The sequence below is a fragment of the Hyperoodon ampullatus genome (assembly GCF_949752795.1).
Source record: "Hyperoodon ampullatus genome assembly, chromosome: 9".
In the NCBI taxonomy this organism is placed as follows: Eukaryota; Metazoa; Chordata; class Mammalia; order Artiodactyla; family Ziphiidae; genus Hyperoodon; species Hyperoodon ampullatus.
This window is the reverse complement of record NC_136922.1, coordinates 15,854,818-15,862,268: the sequence shown is the minus strand read 5'-3', so window position 1 is coordinate 15,862,268 and position 7,451 is coordinate 15,854,818.

Below are 7,451 nucleotides of genomic sequence, written 5' to 3'. Positions count from 1 at the left end.
TATTTGTTCACTTCCGCATTAGTTCCGTAAATGGACTCCAGAGTGTTGGAGGTCGGGCATGCTCTGGAGCACTGCTGAATTAGACGCTCTTCCGCTGTAATATGAACCCAGCTCACCCTATGGGTCAACTCTCTCAACATGTATTCGAGAATCGTTCAAATCTCTATTTCCATATTTGGAGGAAACAACGCCACATGGGGAGAATACATAAGACAAAAGAAATCCTCCTCCGCATCTCTGTCCCCCTCGGTGACTAACCCGCTCTGGAGCAGCTACTGCAAATACTGTCCCCTCTCTCTCTGTGTGTGTCTCTCTCTCTCTCTCTCTCTGTGTGTGTCTCGTCTCTCTCTGTCTCTCTGTGTCTGTCTGTCTCTCTCTCTCTCTGGAAACCCCACCCCTGCTAAAAACTGCCCCCAAGCCAAGCTCTTCACTCCTGTGTGGCTGCCTCTGCCTCTGAGATCTAGCGTCTTCGCTTTGCTCTTCCTCGTGCTTGCTTTTCCCCCATCACTTATGTGTGTTTACAGGACTGTTGACGTTTTCAAAGTCACACAGCATAAAGGAGGGTGAGTCACTCCCCAGCCAAGGTCGTGACCTCACCGACAGGTGACAGCGCACTTCCCAGGCAGAGCCCACTGAGCCAGGGGGAAGCACAGCCTCTCCTCTTCACTCAGTCAGCCTTTGTCTGCGTTTAAGTGACTAAGCATACGACGCCAAAGGACACGTTTGAAAACCTACTTTTATAAATATTACATATATAAAGGTTTATATATTTATGTATACACTGCAAGATATATGCAAAGTTTACATAAATGCAACTAGAATCGGTAGGCTTCTCAGTAACCCTTAGTCATTAAACAAATCCGTTTAATCGAAGCCTCCTGTGTAGGATCCCTCCTGCTGCCCTCACTACCCCTTGCCCCCAACCTCGCCCACCCCTCACAGACATGCCACACCCCTCCCCACGCAAGCTTGACTAGAACTTTCTTTTTATTTTTTTGACTCACTTTATGCTTGAAACTAAAAGTTCTTTCCCAGCCCTGATTCCCGTGCTTCAGAAAAGGGAACAGTTTTGAAACGTGGACCGAAGTTCTCACTGCCTTTTCCCATTATCAGCTTTAAGGCTTTTAGTAACGAGCTGCCTGCTTACAGTTTCTCAGAAGTCCCCTGTTTCTTCTTTCATGTTCCGTGCCCTCAGCCATCTGTTTCTTCTCTTGTGAGAGTGGAAGAAGGAGGATATTTTTTCCCTCTCCAGCATAAAGCAGCCAGAGCAGACCTTCTCTTAACACCTCATCTGTCAGCATCTAGTTTTGTCTTTTCTGGGGAATAACTTGAAGCTACATATAATCTTTTTTTAGTTGAAGTATAGTTGATTTTACAATGTTTCAGGTATACAGGCACGTGATTCAGTTATATGTATATATGTATTTTTTCAGATTCTTTTCTCTTATAGCTTATTACAGCATATTGAATATAGTTCCCTGTGCTATACAGTAGGTCCTTGTTGTTGACCTATTTTATATATAGTAGTGTGTATCTGTTAATCCCAAATGCTAATTTGTCCCTCCCCGCCTTTGCCCTTTGGTAACCAGAAGTTTGTCTGCAATGTCTGCGAGTCTATTTCTGCTTTGTAAGTTCATTCGAACCTACATATAATCTTTAACTTTACTCATCAAATTCTGGGTGCCATGACAGAAGCCTTCTCCTGCTCTACCTACATGTCTCTGATTTAGCCTGCCACCTGAACGAACTTTGTTACACGAAGCAAGCTTACTACAATCTATATTAAACATTAATCAGAACATATAGTGTTCTTGAACAGAGACACAAAGTGTCTTCTTCACTGTCATGGAATTTGTGATTTTTTTTTTTTTTTAAACACTCAAGTGTTCGATTTACAGCGATATCTGACATAGTTCCACATGCAGCCATAGCTCTGTTGATGACAAGCACCAGAGGCTATGGTTAGATGGTTGGTTGCATTTTATCTTACATTCACTAGGTAGTAATAGTTTAAGGATCCTGCATTTCAGAGCTCTCTCTAGTCATCCCAACGTGGCACCAAGAATTAAAATCTAATCTTAATAGGATTGCTCCTTTCCTGCAGTGAAGGCTTTGAAATATTTAGCCCACAAAATGTTCTCAGTGTAAAAACCAAACAAAAGACCCAAATAATAAAATCCACCAGTGGAAGAGGTTACCTCTCAAGGGAAAAGATATAAAATGACTATCAGAAGTACTAGATGCACCTGGGCAAACCCTTAGACACTAGATGCAGGCATCTCCGGAGCTCTCACACATAATACGCTCCCTGACCCTGATCAGGAAAGAGATTTAAGAAATCCCAAATGCAAGAGATGTAAACAACTGCCTAGTCCCATCCCCTCATTTTGTGTACAGCAGCGAGGTTAATTTAGCCAGGGTCACAGCTAGTCGGCAGAAAGGCCAAGGCAGGTGTGATAGGAAATACACCCTTCTCTCTTGCCCTCTCTTTCAAGACCACTTGCTCTTTTAACTGGTCTTAGGCTCTACTTAATGGGCCATCAAATCCAGCAAAACCATTTTCTTAAAATTGACTAACCCATTTCTTTACATAAGTGGCTTGTCTTAGAAGTTAAATATTTTAACGTTAATATTTCACAGAAAGGCTTTCTTTCTGCTTGGGAAAAGAAAGGTCAAAGTAGCTAACCAAATAGAAATACTTTATCCTTAATGTATGAACAAAAAAGTATACTCTTTTCAAACTAGTATGTCTTTTGAGAGAATATCCAACTCCATGAGCTTACATTGTAGTTATTAAACACATTCAACTGAATTATTTTCAGTCCTCAAAACTCTCCATGCAGTTTAAAAAAAAAAAAGGACTACAGTGTAACATAGCTACAAGATAGGCCAAATTTTAGGTATGAAGCTTTATTATATCTAAAATTTATTACAATGTATATTTAACAAATTCATTTGATCATGTAGGAAAAGAAAATAAACCTAACTACTAAAAGAACTACTTGTTTGGGAGCATTAGTTCTATATGATATAAAAATTTCTAGGACTCTGTAATAACCAAACAGCCATCCAGATTATTACTTCTGTGAAAGTGCATATCTAAATTAGTCCATGTTTTTTTTCTTAAAGTATAGTTGATATAGAATGTTGTGTTAATTACTGCTGTACAGCAAATTGATTCAGTTATACATATATATACATTCTTCTTTTATTTTTTTCCATTATGGTTTACATAGGATATTGAATGTAGTTCCCTGTGCTATACAGTAGGACCTTGTTGTTTATCCATTTTGTATATAAAAGCTCATATCTGCTCACCCCAACCTCTCAATCCATCCCTCCCCCAACCCCCTCTCTGTTGGCAACCACCAGTCTGTTCTCTATGTCCGTGTTTCTGTTTCATAGATAGGTTTGTTTGTGTCATATTTTAGATTCCACATGTAAGTGTTATATGGTATTTGTCTTTCTCTTTCTGATTTACTTAGTATGATCATGTCTATCCATGTTGCTGTAAATGGCATTATTTCTGTTTTATGGCTGAGTAGTATTCCATTGTGTATATGTACCATATCTTATTTATGTTTTCCTCTGTCAGTGGACATTTAGGTTGTTTGCATGTCTTGGCTATTGTGAATAGTGTTGCTCTGAATATAGGGGTGCATGTATCTTTTCAAATTATGGTTTTTTCTGGATATATGCCCAGGGGTGGGATTGCTAGATCATATGGCAACTCTATTTTTAGTTTTCTGAGAAAGCTCTGTACTATTTTCTGTAATGATTGTACCAACTTACATTCCCACCAGCAGTGTTAGAAGGTTCCCCTTTCTCCACACCCTCTCCAGCATTTGTTATTTGTAGACTTTTTAATGGTGGCCGTTCTGACTGGCGTGAGGTGGTACCTCATTGTAAATTTTTTTTTTTTTTTTTTTTTGTGGTACGCGGGCCTCTCACTGTTGTGGCCTCTCCTGTTGCGGAGCACAGGCTCCGGACGCGCAGGCTCAGCGGCCATGGCTCACGGGCCTAGCCGCTCTGCGGCATGTGGGATCTTCCCGGACTGGGGCATGAACCCGTGTTCCCTGTATCAGCAGGCAGACTCTCAACCACTGCGCCACCAGGGAAGCCCCCCTCATTGTAATTTTGATTTGCATTTCTCTAATGAGCGATGTTGAGTGTCTTTTTTTTTTTAAATACGTTTATTGATTGATTGATGGCTGCGTTGGGTCTTCATTGTTGCGTGCGGGCTTCCTCTAGTTCCGGCTAGCAGGGCTACTCTTTGTTGCAGTGAAGGCTTCTCATTGCAGTGGCTTCTCTTGTTGCGGAGCACAGGCTCTAGGCACATGGGCTTCAGTAGTTGTGGCACATGAGCTCAGTAGTTATGGCTCGTAGTCTCTAGAGTGCAGGCTCAGTAGTTGTGGCACATGGGCTTAGTTGCTCTCCAGTATGTGGGGTCTTCCCGGACCAGGGATCGAACCCGTGTCCCCTGCATTGGCAGGTGGATTCTTAACCACTGCGCCACCAGGGAAGTCCCTTGAGCATCTTTTCACGTGCCTACTGGCCCTGTGTATGTCTTTTTCTGAGAAAGGTCTATTTAGGTCTTGTGCCCATTTTTCAGTTGGGTTGTTTTGTTGTTAAGTTGTATGAGCTTGTTGTGTATTTTGGAAATTAAACCCTTGTCGGTCACATTGTTTTCATATATTTTCTCTCAATCTGTAGGCTGCCTTCTCGTTTTGTTTATGGTTTCCTTTATTGTGCAAAAGCTTGTAAGTTTGATTAGGTCCCATTTGTTTATTTTTGTTTTTATTTCTATAGCCTTGGGAGACTGACCTAAGAAAACAGTGGTATGATTTATGTTAGAGAATGTTTTGCCTATGTTCTCTTCTAGGAGTTTTATGGTGTCATGTGTTAAGTCTTTAAGCCATCGTGGTTTCATTTGTTTTGTATGGTGAGAGGGTGTGTTCTAACTTCATTGATTTACATGCAGCTGTCCACTGTCCCAACACCACTTGCTGAAGAGACTGTCATTTTCCCATTGTATATTCTTGCCTCCTTTGTTGAAGGTTAATTAACTGTAGGGGTGTGGGTTTATTCATAGGCTCTCTTTTCTGTCCTGTTGATCCATATGTCTGTTTTTGTGCCAATACCACACTGTTTTGGTTACTCTGGCTTTGTAGTATTGTCTAAAGTCTAGGAGGGTTATGCCTCCTGCTTTGTTCTTCTTCTTCAGGATTGCTTTGGCAATTCTGGTTCTTTTATGCTTCCATATAAATTTTAGGATTATTTGTTCTAGTTCTGTGAAAAAATGTCATGGGTGATTTGGTAGGGATTACATTAAATCTGTAGATTGCTTTGGGTAGTATGGCCATTGTAACAATATTAATTCTTCCAATCCAAGAGCATGGGATAGCTTTCCATTTCTTTGAATCATCTTCAGTTTCCTTTATTAATGTTTTATAGTTCTCAGTGTATAAGTCTTTCAGCTCCTTTGTCAGGTTTATTCCTAAGTATTTTATTTTGGGAGGTGTGATTTTGAAAGATATTGTATTTTTAACATTCCCTTTCTGATATTTCATTGTTGGTGTAGAGAAATGCAAACGATTTCTGTATGTCAATCTTGTATTCTGCTACCTTGCTGAATTCAGTGATCAGTTCTAGTAGTTTTTGTGTGGAGTTTTTACGATTGCTATATATAGAATCATGTCATCTGCATATAATGACAATTTTACCTCTTCACTTCCAATTTGGATAAATTTTATTTCTTTTTCTTCTCTGATTGCTGTGACTAGGACTTCCAATACTGTGTTGAATAGGAGAGGTGAGAGTGGGCATCCTTGTCTTGTTCCAGATTTTAGCAGGAGGGCTTTCAGCTTCTCCCTATTGAGTATTATATTGGCTATGGGTTTGTGATAAATAGCTTTTATTATGTTGAGATATGTTCCCTCTATACCTACTTTGGTAAGAGTTGTTTGTTTGTTTTTTTCTGTACGCGGGCCTCTCACTGCCGTGGCCTCCCCCGCCACGGAGCACAGGCTCCAGATGCACAGGCCCAGCGGCCATGGATCATGGGTCCAGCCGCTCCGTGGCACGCGTGATCCTCCCGGACTGGGGCATGAACCCACATCCCCTGCACCAGCAGGCGGACTCTCAACCACTGCGCCACCAGGGAAGCCCAAGAGTTTTTTTGTTAATCATGAATCAATGTTGAATTTTGTCAAATGCTTTTTCTGCATCTATTGAGATGATCATGTGGTTTTTGTATTTTATTTTGCTTATGTGATGTATCACATTGATTTTCCATATATTGAAGCATGCTTGTGAACTCGGGATGAATCCCACTTGGTCGTGGTGTAGGATCTTTTTCGTGGGTCGTCAGATTCAGTGTGCTAAAATTTTGCTGAATTTTTGCATCTTTATTCATCAGAAATATTTGCCTTTGTCTTTTTTGGTGGTGCCTTTCTCTGGTTTTGGAATCAGGATGATGGTGGCTTTCATAGAATGTCTTTGGGAGTGCTCCCTCTTTAATTTTTTGGAAAAGTTTGAGAAGAATAAGTATAAGTTCTTCTTTGTATGTTTGGTAGTATTCACCTGTGAAGCCATCTGGTCCTAGACTTTTTTGTAGGGAGTTTTTTTTTTTTTTTTTTTTTTTGTGGTACGCGGGCCTCTCACTGCTGTGGCCTCTCCCGTTGCGGAGCACAGGCTCCGGACGCACAGGCTCAGTGGCCATGGCTCATGGGCCCAGCCGCTCTGTGGCATGTGGGATCTTCCCGGACCGGGGCACGAACCCATGTCCCCTGCATCAGCAGGCAGACTCTCAACCACTGCTCCGCCAGGGAAGCCCTGTAGGGAGTTTTTAAGTTACAGATTCTATTTCACCTCTAGTGATCAGTCTGTTCAAATTATTTCTTTTTGATTCAGTTTTGGTGGGCTGTATGTTTCTGGAAAGTTATCTATTTCTTCTAGGTTGTCAAATTTGTTGGCCTATGATTGTTCATAGTATTCCCTTATGGTTTTTTTTATTTCTGTAGTATCGGTTGTTATGTCTCCTTTTCCATTTCTTATTTTATTTGGGTTCTCTGTTTTCTTGGTGAGCCTGGCCAGAGGTTTGCTAATTGTGTTTACCCTTTCAAAGAACCAGCTCTTGGTTTTGATTTTTTCCTATTGTTTTTTAAATCTCTATTTTACTTATTTCCTCTCTGATCTTTATTTCCTTCCTTTGGCTGACTTTATGTTTTGTTTGTTCTTTTTCTAATTCTTTTAGGTGGTAGGTTATATTTATTTGAGATTTTTCTTATTTTTGAGGAAGGTCTGTATTGCTGTGAACTTCCCTCTAAGGACTGCTTTTGCTGTATCCCATAGATTTTGTATGGTTGTGTTTTCATTGTCATTTGTCTCAAGGCATTTTGTAATTTCCTCTTGGATTTCATTGTTGACCCATTGGTTTTTTAGTAGCATTT